This window comes from Triplophysa dalaica, chromosome 21 (genome assembly GCF_015846415.1).
Source record: "Triplophysa dalaica isolate WHDGS20190420 chromosome 21, ASM1584641v1, whole genome shotgun sequence".
NCBI classification, from domain to species: Eukaryota; Metazoa; Chordata; class Actinopteri; order Cypriniformes; family Nemacheilidae; genus Triplophysa; species Triplophysa dalaica.
In genome coordinates this window covers 4,902,492-4,921,246 of record NC_079562.1, presented here as the reverse complement: position 1 = coordinate 4,921,246, position 18,755 = coordinate 4,902,492, and the positions used below count along the sequence as shown (strand labels likewise).

The following is an 18,755-nucleotide window of genomic DNA, read 5'->3' as shown; positions in this document are numbered from 1 at the left end:
TTTGGTATCCATGTAAAGCTTAGAATTTCCGCTTGCGGGTTCATTTACTCTCCACAACGCCATTACAGCAGTAAGCCAATAGAGAGTGTTAAAACAAACACGTTTCTTCTAAGCAACGGCCTGCTACAGCGGCTCTGATGGACAACTTTTTTGAAATATTTTGATAGATGTATCCTAACAAATCATATATCAAAGGAAAGCTTAATTATTCAGCTTCCATACGATGTATAAATCTTAAATAAAATAAAAAAATCTTTACGACTGGTTTCGTGGTCCAGGGTCACATATAAGGGGAAAAAATCAGTGAGTAAATCAGTCATCATTGGATGTAGGCTATTGGATGTCCAAAATTTGGTCCTAACCCAGTTACAGAGCAAACAGACACTACAAACATGCGCCTGTCCGTCTCTTATCCTGCATATCCTGATCCCATATCCTGCTCCGCTACCTAGCTTAGCATGCTACCAGATTTCCGTTTCACTTTATTAAATTAGCATTGACCTTTTCTTTTCCATCGGGCTCATCAGAGCGCCGTCTAGAACCCACTGCTTCAGTAGTCCTCATATAAATACATATTTACTCTCTGCTTCATAAATATGATCAAATTAGAAAGAGATGTTTGACTGAAATGCAATAAGACATGCTTAGCCCCCGTGTTATTGAGGGACATTCATTTAGAAGTCTCACTTCAAGATCAAATTTCAGCTCTTTTACTGTTAATTTATTTATTGCCAATATGGATCATTTATAATACTGTTTAACAGTTTGAAGCCCTTGACTCGGGCTGGGCTCTTTACAATATTACTACCCAGATCGGCCCCAAATATCTTCCATGCTGTTCACCCCTATGGAACTGACATTTATAATGAAGAAGTTTAAATTTATATAAAATTATTATTTATTGAATAAAAACGCAACTTCAAAACAGTTAAGTCAAATCATATCAGCAGTGACCAAAAATCCCTTATCTGGTTCTATGTGTCACTTCAAGATTAAGGTCAAAGATTAGTGGATTTACAAAGGATAAGAAAGCGATTATACAGTACATGCTCAACAATGTTAAAACACAGATCTGAGATTTCATCAAAACACCTGCCATGTAAACAACTTCATTACATGTACACAGCATAACAATACACCACAAATGGATGCAACAAACTATATGTATTTAAAAACCGAGTTGCCGTGGTAAATGGAGATGAGGTGACGCATTCCTGAAAGTACATGAACAGAGGATGACAGCCTGTGGTCATAGTAAAGCCGGTGGACTGGGATTAGATATGCTCCACGGGCGTCAATTCTCTGAATTACAGATTAGATTTATGAGTGTGCTCATGTTTTATCTGAAATCACAGTGTATCACAGCTGAACTAAAGTGTTTTTCGATAAAGCTCACCTGATATTATTCACTTAGAAATTCTCATGCTAAATAATCTAAAACTGCATTCATTTTAGTCGAAGATCAATGTTATAATAATTGAATAAGACTAAAATTATTAAAACATTTCTGTTGAATAAAAGTGATTAAAATGCTTGCCTAAATATTATTTAAAAACTTAAACTACATAAAAAAGAAATGTTACATTAGCAATAAATTGAAATAAATTTGAGTTTCTAAAATAATTTAAATATTTTAAACTAAAACGGAAATAAATAAATCCTTTTGTATAGCAAAAAATAAATGAATAATAAAATGACATACACATTACATTTACGCATTTAGCAGACGCTTTTATCCAGAGCGACTTACATTGCATTATCCTATACATTCATACATAGGTATGTGCAATCCTTTGGGATCGAACCCACACATGACCAAATTGTTAAAAAAAAAAGGGAAGCTCAAGTTATTAATAAAACTGAAAACAAAACTATAATACCCCTGGAAAAGATAAGCGGTTTTGCTAATTGGCTTTTTAAAATATTCTCAGTAAAAAAAAAAATCATTTATCGTTATCTCATGTAAAAACCACAGTAGGAACCATTGACTAAAATGTTGATCTTAAACACTTTTACATTTATAACCATATGCTTAAATGTGTTTACAAAAATGTGGAACTAGAAGTAGAATCGAAATCTAAATGTGACAAAATAAAATATTGACGAAGTGAATAAATAAAGAGTAAAAATATCCTAAACTTGTAACTGTAGTGTGAATTATTAAAGCGTGTCCCAGTGTAGTCTGGCCAAAAAAACATGAAATGGATTAAGGACGGGTGTTAGTTTACAATAAGGTGTAATACTTACTAAAACAGCATTTAATTGTGCGTTTAGATCCCTTTCTCTGCTTTAAGTAATAAAACCTATCTTGGTCACAGTATGAGAGAAGTCGTAAATGTATTCGCACTAGCCAAGCGAAAGCTAATTTAGACGGTGTATCTTTTCACCACTGGGGTGTGAGTTTTACATTGGATTTAAATGAACTAGCAAATGCAAGTGATTTTGAGCTAGCCACGAGTTGTTCCAGAGCGACAAAGCGTAAGTTGAAATCACATTGAGTCGTGCTGTTTGATCTCGACTGTCTCTTCTCAGTGCAGACCCAGGTGCTTGCTCCCCGGAGCCCGACAGCAGAAAATATCCCCCGACGGCAGCCATTGCACTTCGATTACTGGTCAATGAACAATGAAGAATGTTCTAGAAGCACTTGTCATGTTGATGTAGCAGCTGCACGCCCGACGCGTCTAAGAGAGGCGACGGGGTGAGGCGATTGCAAAAAGCTGGTGGGATAGCAAAGCTCGGAGGTAAATACTCAGCCATCCCCAATCTGTGTAAAAACAATTTCGGAGGCAGGGCTGTAATTGGCAGCAGCGATAATGAAGCTCAAACTGAATGTTTGTTTCTTTTAGCATTAGCTGGTGAAAACCAGATTACAGAACATGATTATCAAACCGCAGTTGGTTGAGTCCACATATAACAGCTGTGTGCACAGCGTCGTGCCCCTGCGTAGACGTCGAAAACAAGGAGGTGGGACAGCTATAGATTTCTCGAATCGGAGCTAAAAAAATGGGTCATTCACCTGCAGTCCATTCGCACGTAGCCTACATTGATTTCGAGCACGAACCTGAAGCTGTGAGAAATCATGCAGAAATATGCACCGATTAATTTGTGAGACATGGACCACATCCTAGAACTTAGCAGCACCAAGTGAAATCACAAATAAAAATCAACTTAGCAACTTAACTACCCTGCCTTTTAAGAAAACACGTTTGGTCAAATTCTCAGGTTGAACACAAATCGGTTTTGCTCATCAAGAACAAACATTTTGAACATAAGACGTCATGGTTGGTTTTACCTGTTTAGATCTAATTTATATGCCATTAGCTGTTGCCTAGCTACAACAACCGTGTTCCTGTCGGTTTCACGTGCCCTCCCATATCACTAAAAGCATCATCACAGTCTCCAGATGAGATTACTGAAGGGGTCGCTCCCGCATCGTGTCTGGACCCGGCACGTGAGTGTGAAGAAGATCAGTGGTTCTCTGATCTCCAGGCTTTTTAATCTAGGCGGATTTTGAACACCTTCAGCCCAGATGGCTGGACAGATTTTTCACAGAACAAGCCGATGGATCTATAGCACCAAAATAACAGCCTTACGAAACACGTTCACACAAACACACACACACACAATCCAATGCAGGCACATAAGTAATGAGCACCGGGGGATGTAAATTTCAGAGATAGAGAATCTCCATAATTGATCCTCCATGCAGGACTCCGATGCTAAATTGCTCCCTCTCTCTCTCTCTCTCTCTCTCTCTCTCTCTTTCTGATCAGTGTTAATTGCTGATGGTATTTACAGTTGAAGCCCCAGCCAGGGTTGTTCATCACTTAACAGTGCTGATCCTCTAATCGCACTCCCTAGATAATAACAGCAAGGCCGAAAATAAAGAAAAAAAAGTCAAGCTTGAAAGCAACCAAACATTGCCAGGATGAAAAGGAAACACATCTGAACAAAAATGCACATCAAGAACAGCATTCCTACATGCTCACGTCCTTTTTCCTTACAGTCCCCTGACTTCCTGTGGTCTGGGGCGATACTTCCTCCCTGCCCTCTGTTATGATAGCCAATGGATAAGACGAGAGTTATAGTGAGACAATAGCTTTCCAATTAAAGAAGCTTCCTCTGCGATTCCTCAAGGTGCTGCATGTGACAGTTTAATTAACAAACCCTCTTATCTTAATTCAGCAGGAACAAAAAAACCAAGACAGAAATGCAACAAGCTGAGGTTATCGAGGAAAAACACTCCCCACGCTTACATGCATCGCATGAATGTCATATATCTTGTAGTATCTGAGAAGCTTGCATTAGATCGAGTGAATTCTTTGTTGTTGTTCTTTACTGGTACATAAAAGTGCATCTGCAGCCCATTACTGTGACGTTTTATCTAAATTCTATCAGTTTTACTGCCATTTTTTTATATTACGCTAAAAGTGCCTGAATGAACCATGGTTTAATATAGTGAAAAGAGTGCAGTACATTTTTTATCCAGTTTTAGTTGCAGTAAAACATGGTTCATTTTCATAAGGATTACGTCAGAGGAAATACAAAGAAAAAATGGAATAACATGCAGAAATACATTTTCTATAATCTGTGACAAAATCTTTTAAATTTGACGTTCACTTCAACATTACTAAATAAATACCATGAAGCTAAAAATTTAGCATCACTGTGGATGTGAAGCACACAGTAAGACATAGAAGATAGAAATTATCCCTCTAATTACCACAGAGCGCACACAACCATTTATTCGACAGCTTCTCTTTGATTATTATTTGAACTGTAGGTGGCTTATAGCCCACAGGAAACAGCAAAACTGGGCTACTTAAGCCCACCTCCTGCTGAGAGACAGCATGTCCCTCCTTCCTCCCTCTGTCCATTTATCTCCGTCTATCTTTCATCCCTCCTCTCTATCTCTCTCTGGTTCTGCATGAAGCAGGAATGCATGTCCCATCCGTTTGTCCTCTCATGACACTCATAGGATTTTTTTTCCCTATTATAATTATTATTATTATTATTATTATTAGAGATGCACAGATACTACATTTCTCCACCAATTCGATTATTCAGAGTGATTTCTGCCGATACTGATTCTGAAGATTTCTGAATGTTATTAATTCATATAATGAGTATTAATTTTGAACATCAAACTTGTTTGATTGACAGAATATATCGCCCCTGATCATCAGCTGTTTTTAAACTATCAGCCGGTAGACGACCGGGTAAAAAATGCTTTAACAACTGAAACCGATTATTTCCCGATATATCGGTGCGTCTCTAATTATTATTATTATTATTCTTCGAGCAACATTTTAGCACATTTCAAAGCACTAAGTGCCAAAATCTGACATCCTTATTTACTGCTTCTCTTTTCTCAGCTATTCTGTCTGTATAAACAACAAAACTTTATTTTCCTGAAAGCTGTAAATAATAAAAAATAATGCATTCTAAATTGAATAATTTAAAAAGAATTGTAAACACTATGTCTTTGAACCTTTCGAGCCCTTTTAATCTCAGGTTGAGCATGAGATGCCACTAAATTAGGGCAAATATTTCTTACGATGAAGAAAAAACCTATAAGTACGAGCACACAACGATAAACCCGCCGGGTACAAACGGCATTCATGTGTCTCTCTATCAAATCTCTCTGCAAGTACGAATGTGCACAGAGAGGTCGTGCCCGGCTCTCTTAAACGCAGCTTAATGATGAAAGGCAGAAGATGTCACTTCCAGTGCAGAACCTTTAGTACCCTCCATAGCTGTCAGAACAGGAAGTCATCATTTAGAGAACAGGATAGGCAGACAAAAGCAGGAGAATGTAGAGTTCAGGGGCTTTATATAACAATATGCAAGACGACACAGTGTTGAATTATGCAAATCTATGTCTAGCTCATCTTGCGAGTCATTTTAAAGGAAACGTTAAGCCAGAAATAACTTCTGTCTAACTTTTCTCAGCCTGATGTCACTGTAAACGTGCATGTTTTCTTTATGTGAAACATGAAAGATTAAGATGCTATATTAATGGTAATATATTTATTTTTGGGTGTACTGTTCCTTTAAAAATAGGCTAATATAGTGATGAAGAAAAGGTGTATTTTGCTCTTTATTGCAGGTCTCTATAATCCCACTAGTAGAGCACACACACACTTAAAACGCTCACTGTATGAAGACAGCACACAGATGGGAAGGAGTGGAAAAAGCGCCAGGAAGTGTGGAGTGTGGACCCATTATCATAATCTCCTTCAGAGGCATCATTGCTATGGCAATGCTGGACAACATGTTTCCCTCGCAGACACTGAAAGGCGGGGGCGGACACACGCTTGATAAGCTCGAACAGAAGTGTGTTTTTTTAAGCACACGTGCACGCTTTAGCAAAATAACATGCCAAAACAAGGGCAGGCCTTTTATAAGCCTGAAGGTTGAGATGACTTCCCGGACCCACACAACACACTTCACTGCAGCACGCCTCATCATGCTAAACCAACACATAACTCTGATATAAGACCAGGGTAACGTTTAACTTCCTTTAATGGAAAAATGCCACAAGTTCCCAGATGAACTGGCAAAGAGCAGGACATCTCCAGGACCCCATGAAATTCTATCTGCAGTTTTGTGGCATTTAATGCATATCTGTTCACTCTGAGGTCGTCTAAATTCAATTGGTCTCCAAAAAGTTGATGTTTTACCAACTTCTGTCCTCACCACATTTTTCCTCGATTGAATTTTCCTCTCGTAATGTCACCTGCCACTGACTAGCAATAACAAATCATAAATAATGGCTGTGGCGTACACTAAAGGCTTTCGGCTAAACCGTCGATATACACAAGGAAGAAAGGATGAAAATCTACTCTAGGAGTTGTATAAAATCCTATTAGTGTTGTTACATTAACTACTAAATGTCTGATGCTCGGCTGTACTGCTTACAAACTTTAAAGTGGTAAAGACTGCCTCCAGGAAAGAGTTAAAATTAGTTTGAAGTCATTAGCGCAAACGCTCTAGAGGTCTTAATGATTCATAAAACACTGCCTGGGTCGCTGGTAAGACATTGCAATCTGAAACCGAGCCCTCCCTGAGGAAAGTGGACATGACCATAAATTATTCCTAACCTGCTCCCAATCTGACACAGACATGGAAGAGAACGTATATATAGATTGGTGACATCATGGCGAACAAGACCCTTGCCACTAACTGCAAGTGTGCGGTAACATGTTACGCAAGCAGTCTGGACAAAATAATAATGGTTAATTCATTAGAGAGAAAGAGAGAGAGAGAGATTATTGAAGTTATTGTGATAAACTTGATAAGGAAGGGTGGCTGTGCGGATGACTAGACACTTCAACCAAGGTTTCCAAGTTGTGTCATCATGAAAGCCTCGTAAAAAAGTGTAAACACCACAGAACACAAAAAATAATGCCTGATAACCCACTATCTTTGATGAGTACACTACAAGCTCCCACAATGAAGTCACAAATCAATCGACTATTTTATCTTTTATTAGCTATTTAAAAGTTTTAAGAGCCAATTTTAACTCAGTCAAGTTGTTTGTATGAACAGCATGACAGTTCAAGTTTGGCTTTAACATCCTTTCCAAACCTCTTGACAGACAGATTGTTTCCATCAGTCCTTCACTTCCTGTCACTATCTCATCGCAGGTCTTAATAGCTGTCTTATTAAGCCAAACATAATTATACACCCAACAATGCCTTAAAGAAAAAAGTTAAAACTAAAACGCGAGCCGATTCGCCCAGGGATTAGAGTCGCTGGCATTAATTAATCTAACATACGTGTGCTTATCAAAGTTAATAATCAGTTTAAGCTAAAATCAACCGAGATTGAAAGCAGGAGGGATGGAGAGAGAGAGAGAGAGAGAATAAAGAAAATTAGCTACCACTGCTCTGCATTTCAAAAATAGATCAGGTTAATAGGCAAAACTTCTTCGATATTGTAGCAAGAAATATAGAGCAGCCCGGTAGGTTACTTCAAAGTCAACACGAAAAGGAGTTTTCACGACCCATTTGTGAAATGAGATATAAAATGGGAAAACTATACTTTATAGTATTCATTGGGTATTAATCAGATTGTGAAAAAGCAACGGTTACACGCTATAGAATGTAAAATTAACTTGCAGTACAAAACCAAACTTATTTTTTAGAAATAATTCACAGAGAACAATGCACAAAATAAGACCAGGACTGTGTATTAGAGAAAGTATATTGGATTTAAATGATGGCTTCTACAGAACTCCAAAATGAATAAAAAAGAGGGGAACATAAATAAATGATATACCCTTCATACATCCCATTGTTGATAAGGAAAGCCACAAGACATCAAACATATTTAGGCCTCAAAACCACCGTAAACAAACATCATCGAACACGTCTGAGCACTTCCATCTGTCCTAGCGCTTGTAAACATCTAAAATGTATCACGGGTCACGACTGACAGAAAACAAAGTGGCAGGTTTTACGTAGAGTTTTGCATGAATACTGCAGCCTACATCTGGAGCCGTCAGGTTTGTTTTATGAACTCATATGTGAAAATCTCTCAAGCACTGTTAAACTATATTAATCTAGCGCTGATGTTCTCGGGTTATTGGATGTAATGGTTTACAGCCATGGCGCCTGCTTGAAACATGGCCTCGACTCAAATTTGATTGCTTTCATAAAGTATGTTTCCCTTCTTAGACAGCAAAATAAGATTCTTAGTCAAAGAGAATAAAAGACGCAGTGTTGTTGCCCATGCTTAGCCTTTAGCAAGAGCAACCAAATCAAATGCTCTTCAAAAGGCTTTCCTCAGAGACGTCCACTTTTTTTTGGCAAAAACATTTTTTTCAACCTTTACGTCAAAGTGTTCGAAAGAGTGATAAGGTCAAACGCAAAAGATCATAAAAAACAAGTGCGCAAGTCACGCTCTAGTTGCTCTGAGTATGCGTGGCATTCGGCACGCCAATTACCGCCGCTAAGTCTTCCTTTGTGCGGAAACGAGCTCTTGTCCATTTTGCAAATGTGCAGCATAAATTAGCTGCTGTATAGATTAATACCTCCTAATTTCTTAATTCTAGCTCTGGCTTGGGAGGAAAAACCCTGAATAGTATTTAGCACACATCAAATAATGAGCCTTCGTTTAATAGGAGATGACGAGCAAGCGTCCAATGAGAGCCCGGGAGAATGAGCCTACGGCTCCGACGGGTCCCTTCTTAATCATGATCACATGGTAGGGTGTGAAGGAAAAGCCATTACTTATACAAACAGAGCATAATTAGTCACCACGGCGACAGGGGCGGCAAGCTAATGTCAAAGATTTATGGTTCGTTCCCTCGGAAGGCAGAGGACACAGTGACGATTTGACTCTCAAATATGATAACCGCGATACCGGGGGCTAACAAGGGTTTCTGCTTAATTACATCAAACAGAGAGCACCGCGCACACAGACCGAGTGGTGTGTACGTCAGGCCTGGGAAATAGAGCGAAACATATTCAATAATAAAGGTTCACATTTTAATAATACATAAATGTAGAATACAATGTTTTGTAATTATTATTTCAAACAACTTCACACTGTAGTCAACCCACTAGAGATGGAAAAAAAAGTTTCATTTTTCAGATACAAAGAGGCTCCAAATTTTAGTGTTAAGTTCATATTTTTTCCAAACATAATTACTGTTAAGGAAAAGGTTGTTCAAACACAGACTTTTCGTAAAATTGAGTTAAGATAAGAGTTATTATGATTTAAATGGACAGTTAACCCCAAAAAATAACAATTCTGTCATCATTTGCTCACACTCAAGCAGTTCCAAACTGTAAACCATCCTTTGTTCTGATGAAAATAGAGATACATATTTGGAAGAATGCTTGTACCAAACAGTTCTTGGCCACCGTTGACTAAAATAGTAGGAAAAATTCTACTGGTAGTCAAATGTGCCCCAGATCTGTTTGCTTTCCTACATTCTTCAAAATATCTTCCTTTATATTTAAAAGAACAAAACATCTTCTTTTGTATTAAACAAATCAAAACATATTTTGTATTTAACAGAACAACATTTTTTTACAAATAGTGTTTTCTTACTATGGTAGTCAATGGTTGCCGAGTCTTTGGTTACAAGCATTCTTAAATATCTTCCAAATATATTTCTCTGTGTTCATGGAACAAAGAAATGTATACAGATTTGGTATATTTTGAGGGTGTGTACATAAAGACAGAATTATTTTGTTTCTTTAAATGAACAATAACCAAAAAAAATTTGAGTGCATTTATTTAACAACATATATATTTTTACCAGAACATAAAATATAGGAAAAATGGAGAGACAAACACTCTATGTGGATACAGGATGTCTTCTCTTCACCACAAGAAGGATTTAAGGACTGCACATACTACACAAATTCACTCATACAATAAAACAAAATGACAGTCTGTATATTAAGATGGAAAGCTAATCCCTTCAATCTCTTATAATAAAGGAAACTAAATTCTAAGCTTCTGATATTCGTGGCCTTTTCAGTGGGATTGCGATAGCTTAGCGGGCTAAATTGGTTTGAGCGTGCAGGTTTAAACTCAAGTGTGAAAGAAGCGAGGTAACAACGCAACAACAACAACAGCAAGAGTGATACATGAATGATCGAGACTTGAGAAACTCCAGATTGTTCTGCCTTCTAATTTTCCTCACCAAATGTTTCCTCTGACATTCACATGCATCAACCGGGCCGTGCTTATTCGGTTAGAGAACGAAGCCTGTTTTGGGAACGGGATTGATAATGAGGCGAACAAAATAGATTTTGTGGTGCTGCAACAATTATCTGTAACATCCACAAACTGCTGCCATTTGATGGCACGTCTCTTGCAAAAAAATAGCTGTTATAGTTTTCGAGCTTGTGAAGTCACGTTCTTTTGTCAAGTGTACAATTAGCATCTTAATCTCAACCGAACACTTGTGATGGTGCTAAAATGAAACATTCAAGACATCTTTCTAATTTCGTTTTTTCTGATTGATATCGAGATCAAAAATGTAAGACATCAATTAATCAGACTTACCAGACAGATGTGATATAGAAATATGAACCAACAATCTCCCATACGGAACGTGTTTAAATCATATGTGTGTGTGAACGTGTTAATTAGAGTTTTCCACTGAGGCTTTCTGTACCAGCTGTTAACACTGACGACACGTTAAGGTGAGGTTTACAAACAAACGGGGCAATCAATTCATTTAACCAAACCCCGAGACATAAGTCTTATGGGTGGGTCCGCCTCCCCCAGGTAGAACGAGGTTTGGATCAAAGAAGTCACAGTTGGTACTGATTGGATAAAAATATGTGTAGTGCAAGATGACTCATAAACATCTTTAGTCTCATTTCCTGTGTGAAAGATTACATATAAACATCCATATAGTTCCATTTTGTCAATGTGTGGGAGTACTCTAGTATATATGTGTCCTTAAAGCTAACACGAATAGACTAAAAGCCACATCATTTTGATTCATAAGCTTTATTTAATAGCATGAATATTACTTTGATGGCCCCTGAAAAAAAGCCCTCCAGTGGCCCCAGAAGCTCCATTCAAGTGAATGGACACGGTTTCTTATTGCATTTGAGAGAGTAACAAATCTCCAGTTTTATTTTGCTACTGAACAATGCTCTCAGAGTCCGGCTACCATTGTTTAAGTTGCGAGAGGCATTGCTGAGCCCCTGGTAATTGCATGGCTGGTGATTTGTAATCGTTATGAGGGAAAAGCTGCTCTTCCCCATGGGACCCGACAGGTCAGCTGCTTTCATGCTCACGTAGTCAAAAGCTATATATCTGCTATGGCCTGGCCTTTGCTTCCATAGCTGTATGAGTGTATATAAAAAAATCTGAGCTGTGTTTAAGCCGTCCATGCCCCGATGCTTTTTCAAACATGATTCGTGACAACAGATAATGTGTTTTGATCTACTCTCTGATCAAATTCTCATTTACACAAATTGAATTTACAAGCAAGAAAGTAATAACGGAAACAAACTGATTAACTATTCAGCAATTTTGACTGTTGAATCATTGCAGTCTTGCCGAGACCATCAAAAATGAACGAAATAAATCAGAAGAGATTTGCTGACCCTTCAATTCCATTATGTTGTTAGTTGCGCTTTTGTCTCGACTGCAAATCGACGACATTAGCGCGTCTCACGCGTTATTGTCAGATTTGATAGAGAACAAATGCGCGAGCGTAAAGCTAAATAAGATTTACGCTGACAGCTCTACCTCAAAATAAAAAAAGATACAGAAGTTCTCAAACATGAAAAATGGACTGACATCTGAAACTGTAAGATTTATGTGATATTAATGCATATTTGAGTCACTTTAAAGAAAGACAATGATGGCGATTATTCTTGTTGGCAGTCGGCTTTGATGACACTCTCAGAGTCTATTCCTGCAAAACTAAAAAGCCCTGCTTCAAGAGTTTTTTCAATATAAACTTCAATAAGAAAAATTCTGGAGATTATGGAGTAAGTTGTGCACGCAGCACTTTCAGTAAAAATGAAATTTATACGGAGCTGACTTATGGAAGGAAAAGACCATCTTAACTTTTAAATCTGTCTTCATTTACAAGTACCCGGATTTTGCCAAAATAGGACATGTTCGTGGATCCTAGTCGGTTCTGTAACAACATTACGATTGGATCCAAAACCAAACCAATTTTTATTTTATATAAGAGTACCTGATTTTTAATGTTAGGGTCATATGGGTTAGTGATATGTTTGATTTAGATTTTCTTCCAATGCTTAATTTTGTTACAAAGCCCAGCTGTTGATAAGTGAAGAACCCAATAAAACCTAACAAATGTTCTGTCAGTGAAGATGTAAATTTCAGTCTCCTAAATCATACGTTTATGTAAATGTGTGTGTGTGCACTCCGGCTCTACTATCTTATAAAAACAGCTTGATGTCTAATACATCTTTAAAACATATTCTTTATCTTTATTACACGGGGGCAATTTTTTTAAAGAAAAGAGAGAATAAAACAAATGTCAAACATAACAAACAATGCAAACGCAGCATTATGAAAACGAAACGGAAAAAAGCCAAAAGCGTCTCTAACATTAAAAGTCTGGATCAACGTCTCGAGTCTGAAGAACCATAGAGCAATTTCACAACAAACCACCCCGTCGTCTAAACACGTCCGCATTATGGGCATAAAAATGAATGACAGGAAATGACCTTTTTAGAAGAAAAAAGGAGCAAAAACATTCAAACCTATCAATATGGATCCAGCTAATGTCTGAGTGCCAGGATGAAGAGGTTACCTAGGCAACAAGTGGAAAAGGGCATCAGTTAGAATGGCATTAATTAACAGATTTTGCTCCTTTGAAGTGTACGTGTTTAGGGATCAGAAGGAGAGATATGCTCAAAAAATGTATCAAACCCTTCAGATGTATTTGTTGTAGAATGCGATTCATTTATTTTAGTTTTTTACCGGCAATTTCATTTCAACCTCTTTACCGCATGCCAGCATGAATATTAGAGTTAGTAAATAGCAGCCCATATATACATATACATATTTTACTTTCTAAATACATTTATTTCTTAATAAATCTCACTAGTTTAAACATGCATGGTTTTTTGCAAAAAACTACCAAAAGCCAAATGCCATTTTATTTCCAGCACCTGTTTTATCTACATAGACCTAGTATTGGGTATTGATGAATGGATCATGTTGCTGCCAAAGAAGAAGATAAGCAAAAGCTTGTAGAATCAGTTTTTTAATCACTATATCAGATCTTTCGTCTATGTATGATGTTCTGATGCACACAAGATGTTAAGGTGTCTTGCTCGAAGAGACAGATGTTTCTAAAGATCTGATTCCATGTGACTATCCAATTCAAAGCATTGCTGTGAATCAATCAGCACATGCTCTCTGGTAGCAACAAAACAAAAGTTGTGTGTGTGTGTGTGTCTGAACATCCCAGTGCTTTGCTCCAACACCTATAGTGGGTTAAAGGGAATCTTGATGACTCTGGCTTAAATCGAGAGAAATATGTGACCAGGTGTTTGTGTCTACGGTATCTGAAGAAAACCGTTTGTATTCCAAATCATCTCATCTGCAGTTGCTCTACTGATGGAAGTCTGTGACTTGCGTGCAACCATCATGGGTAACAGGATTTGGATACAGCTATTGCTTTTTAAACTTATCAGGCATTTAGTGCCATTACTGTAAAAGCAACATACGCTTATGACATCAGAAGAATAGACAACATCCCGAGCTCTCCGCTATAGTACATCATGAGCTGTGACATTTAATGTAGCACATATTAATTGTAGCCCTTTACAAAAGCATCTGAAACCATTTATACGTTGTCTGCAAAAAAAACAGATGATTTCTTATTTTATATAACCAGCTTTTTGTCTTGTAATGGTGTATTTAATGGCAAGGGCTAAATGGACATGCTAACCAGCCGAACCGAAAACACTTAATACGCTATAATGCCCCCTCTTCTTGCTCTCCTTCTGCAGGCTATCCTATTTGTTCCACCAGATGGATAATCTGATGCATCCATGGCATTCCAAAGGAACAAAGAAGAGGAATGATGAGGGGTAAGAGGTGAGACAATCGGATTATCTCGCTCCAATCAAACACAATTAAGCTAGGTCATCTGGAACACTTAAACACCAATCTAATGGGACCTTTTCACGCACACACGCACGTTATCTGAGGTATGCACCTCGTGCGTAACACAGGGGGCAGGTTCTTATACTCGTGTATCGAACCGTGCAAAGGCCGCTGATGAACACATTCCAGGATTACCCCGCGCTGCAGGCAAAACTTTGCGTCAATTAATCACCAATTAATGAGAAAAATACTTTTCTGCTTAATTAACATACAGCTCCCGGTTTAGAGACCAATTCATCAATTTCCCAACTGTCCACTCATTCCCTAAACGGGCGACCAAAAGAACGGATGGAAGAAAATAAAAAAAGAAGAGATATGGAGCACAACGAAATTTCTAAACCCTAGCGAGTTGCATTGCCGTTTAATGTTTAAAATAGCAGCCGCCTCCTAAATCAGCATCTTAACTGAAAAGAGACGTCAGGCATGTTATCTTTGCCATAATGTTGTTTTTTTAAAGGGATAGTTCAAACAAAAACAAAAAAACCCTTCATTTACACACCCTCAGGGTGTTTTGAGGCATGTTAGTAACCGAACAACATTGACACACATTGACTTCCGTTAAATGGACACAAAACTGAGGCATTTCTCCAAATATTTATTTTTGTGATTCACAGAAACAACATTTATGGATGTTCTTGAAGGTCAATATGTTGTTACAACTGAAAAACACTTTTCCAGGTTGAACCTTTGCTGCGTATTTGCAAAGGTACGAACACTTGTTCTAAGCCCCTCCCTTAGAGAGATGATTGGCTCTTTTACTGGAATGCGGGTCATCTGTCGAAAAAGTGGCTAAACTGCCGGTTGCACTTATTCCATACAGTGTAATAGAAATGCAACATCTTGTTATTATCTATAATCTCTGATGTGTCTGATTTGGATTTCTCCTCATATGCTGCAGCTCTGCGTCGCTGAAAATAACGCTCATCATGCAAAGTGCAGAATAGCTCACAGTTGATTTTCACACAAAGTTGCTAATCTAACAACACGATTCTCAGTACACACAAATACGGTGTGAAAAATGTATGACAAACAAATATTTCTCTATACCTTCTGGGACTGTTGTGCCTACGGAGAATCCATACAATGCTCTAACAGAATTAAGCCAAACTACACATTAAAAAGCAAGATTATGTTTCCGACTACTTTTTGGATATCTTCCCATCGGAAGAACTCATATGACACCCTGAAATGCTATCTAGGTAGTCAACTTGTCAGCTAGGTTTTGGAACAAAGCTTAGAGAAAGTAAGGATCTAGGCAGATAAAACCAACTTTGTTTTGGATGCCACTAGATCCATGAGGGACTTCGATTCTATTCACGCTGCATATGTCTTTGCAGTTATGATTCCTCTGAATGGGTTTGCGCTAGAGGCTGAGCATAATTAAGAGAGGATGGTGAGAGAAAGTGAACAAGGGAGATGGGTATTGTCTTCTACTACCCTCTGTTGTTTATTTCTATGTGAACATGGGCTGTCTCTCTCTCTCTCTCTCTGACTGAATTATGACTTAATACACAGGCCAAGGAGAGAGCACACACACACTGCATAAAACCCAACGCATAAAACTCGGAACCAAGCCAGACTGCAGGGCCGAAAGGAAAGAAAGTGTGCGTGGCGTGTTCAAAATATAACAAATACATGATAAAGACAGAGATAACGGATTATCTTTTCATTTGGATATCTGTCTTTACTTTTGCCCTCATGAATGCAAAATGTACCTTCAGTGATAACAGTTGTTGGTACAGCAGCTAGTTAATATGCCCAGCATGGACGCGTACACAGAAATGCATCTAGAGCAGTTTACTGTATTCGTTGCTTCTGGCTGCACAAGGGGTGGAAGAGAGAGAGCGAGAAAAGAAAAACAGGCTTCAATAGAGATAAAGTTTGGGAAACCCTTCTTGTTTCCTAAAATCTGCATCAAACCCAAGTGGCTTCTAAAACCCAAACACACTCATATCCACTGACCATAACCTGCTGCTACCACCTGCAATAACACTCAACCAAACACGACACGGCTATAACATGCTGCATATGCGTTACGATCCTTAATGTTTATTTCACAACAATGTTGTCGTTATAGCATTATTGTAACTGTAAAATATCCATCTCAAAGCCTTTTAACGCCGATTTAGAAGCTGCTGGTAGCAAAAACATTCTAATGTAGGATATATAAAGCTTATGAAAAGTCACAGGGGATATCTAGACCAGCCGAGGCTCTGTGTGTCATTCCATGTGTATCCCGCCCAGCCCTCTGGAGTGTTATTGGCAAAACAGGCAGCGGTTCCAAGTTAACTGTGTCGAAATATGACTATTGATCTGTATCGAGAGCGTAGCAAAAAAATGACAAGGTGAAAGATGGAGCGAACAGAGAATTGAGAGCAGAGAGACCACGAGAACAAATATATTTAAACTAAAAGATATCCGATATCATAGACTAGACAGCATATTTAATTTGACGCAAATGAAGACGAGTCTGGGATGGACGCAACGGTCGCCCAGTTGGCTTCTTTCATGAATCACGAGCAGAACAAAAGACGTACTGAACGTACTGAACAAATTCAGAGCTTGAATGCACTGCACTGTAAGTCACTTTGGATAAAAGTAGTGGCCAAGTTCAAAAATGCATATTTTACAAATTTGAAAATCCTTGAAGCATTGAATTCAATGGACAGCCTTGCAAGAATAAACGTGAATAGAAAAATCTGAAAATATCCATTAAGTGTTATATAAGTTGTCAGATCTCGGATCACAATTAAGTTATATTGAACATCTTATACTAATACAAAAGCAGTCAAAATATATGCAAAAATGTAATCCTCAAAGACAGTATTTCTTTGTCCAAGCTTCATGTCCTTATTGTGCTTGTTGAACATGAGACCGCCCTAGCTGTGGCTCTTGTCTTTGTGTATGTAAGCGAATCACACCGTTAAACCAGCTAATTTCAGCTGTTCTCCAACCATTCCCATGCACCATTAAATTACTACATTCTCAAAATATGAAACATATGGGCCTCTTTAATTGGCCAATTTCTCTTGCCAGTGCATTCAGTCTACTCCTGAATCCAAAAGAAAACACACGGGCACGCGCCAGCCAATTCAAGGCAGACAGGCTTGGCGTACACGTTCGACTCAGATAGCGGTAGATTCCCCTCTGTTCTATTGATTAATTGTGCCATTATATTTGATGTATTGTTTTCTGTGGCCCATTTATTCTCTTTGCCTCTTGTTTTGTTTTTCCTTCATTTTGCCATATGAGAGATACAGCCGGTGTGATAGTCTTCAACGCGACTCGAGCGCAGATGAATAAAACCATCTTTACACGCTTCCTTCGTGTAACGGGAAGAGGTCGCGGGACGTCTTTTTAATCTGTGAAGTTACTGTTCCACCCGTGTCAGGAGTAATTTGTCCTACCAACAGAGACCGAGAATAATTATTCATATTTAATCAGGTGGAGAATGTAACGTGGCCTGCCGGATGATAAGTCGTTTTCCGTGTTCCATTATCAAAGTTTTAAGAAAGCGGCTCGGAGCGTCTAACCAGCACTCGCTAAATGGAAAAGCTAGAGTGGTTTGGCTTATAAAATCATAATGGGCCTGCCTGCTTTGATAAACCGTGAACGTGCCTGGAATACAAGAAAGAGAGAGGAAAAATGAGAGATGGGGAAAGAGGACGGGGAGAGAAGAAAGTCTAAAGGACAGAAGATAGGACGGAGAGCGTGAGAGGCGGCGGAAGATGAGCTACTAATAATTACAAAATTAAAGCATCAAGCCAAGAGAGTATCTGGTAATTAAAATATTATATTGAATAATTAGAAATATCACTCCATCCAGGGTGTATCCTGCCTTGATGCCCGATGACTCCTGAGATAGGCGCAGGCTCCCCGTGACCCGAGGTAGTTCGGATAAGCGGTAGAAAATGGAATGGAATGGAATTAGAAATATTAGTTAACATCACCAAAAACCCTTATTCACAATTTAGTTCCTGTATGTACTGAATTACGAGCTGATAGTAAATAAGACGTAGACACACACAAGAGTGGCACATTAGTTGAGCAAGTTTGCTGCAGAGTAAAAGTACTAAAAGCTTCCATATAAAATAGGCCAAAAAACGAGGGAAACATGT

At 38.3% G+C, this 18,755-nt stretch overlaps 1 protein-coding gene across 2 annotated transcripts in view; it reads right to left on the bottom strand.

Annotated features, from left to right (window-relative positions):
• pcdh17 (protocadherin 17) overlaps positions 1-18,755 on the bottom strand; it is a 61,258-nt gene that overhangs the window by 15,512 nt on the left and 26,991 nt on the right. The window lies entirely within an intron of this gene.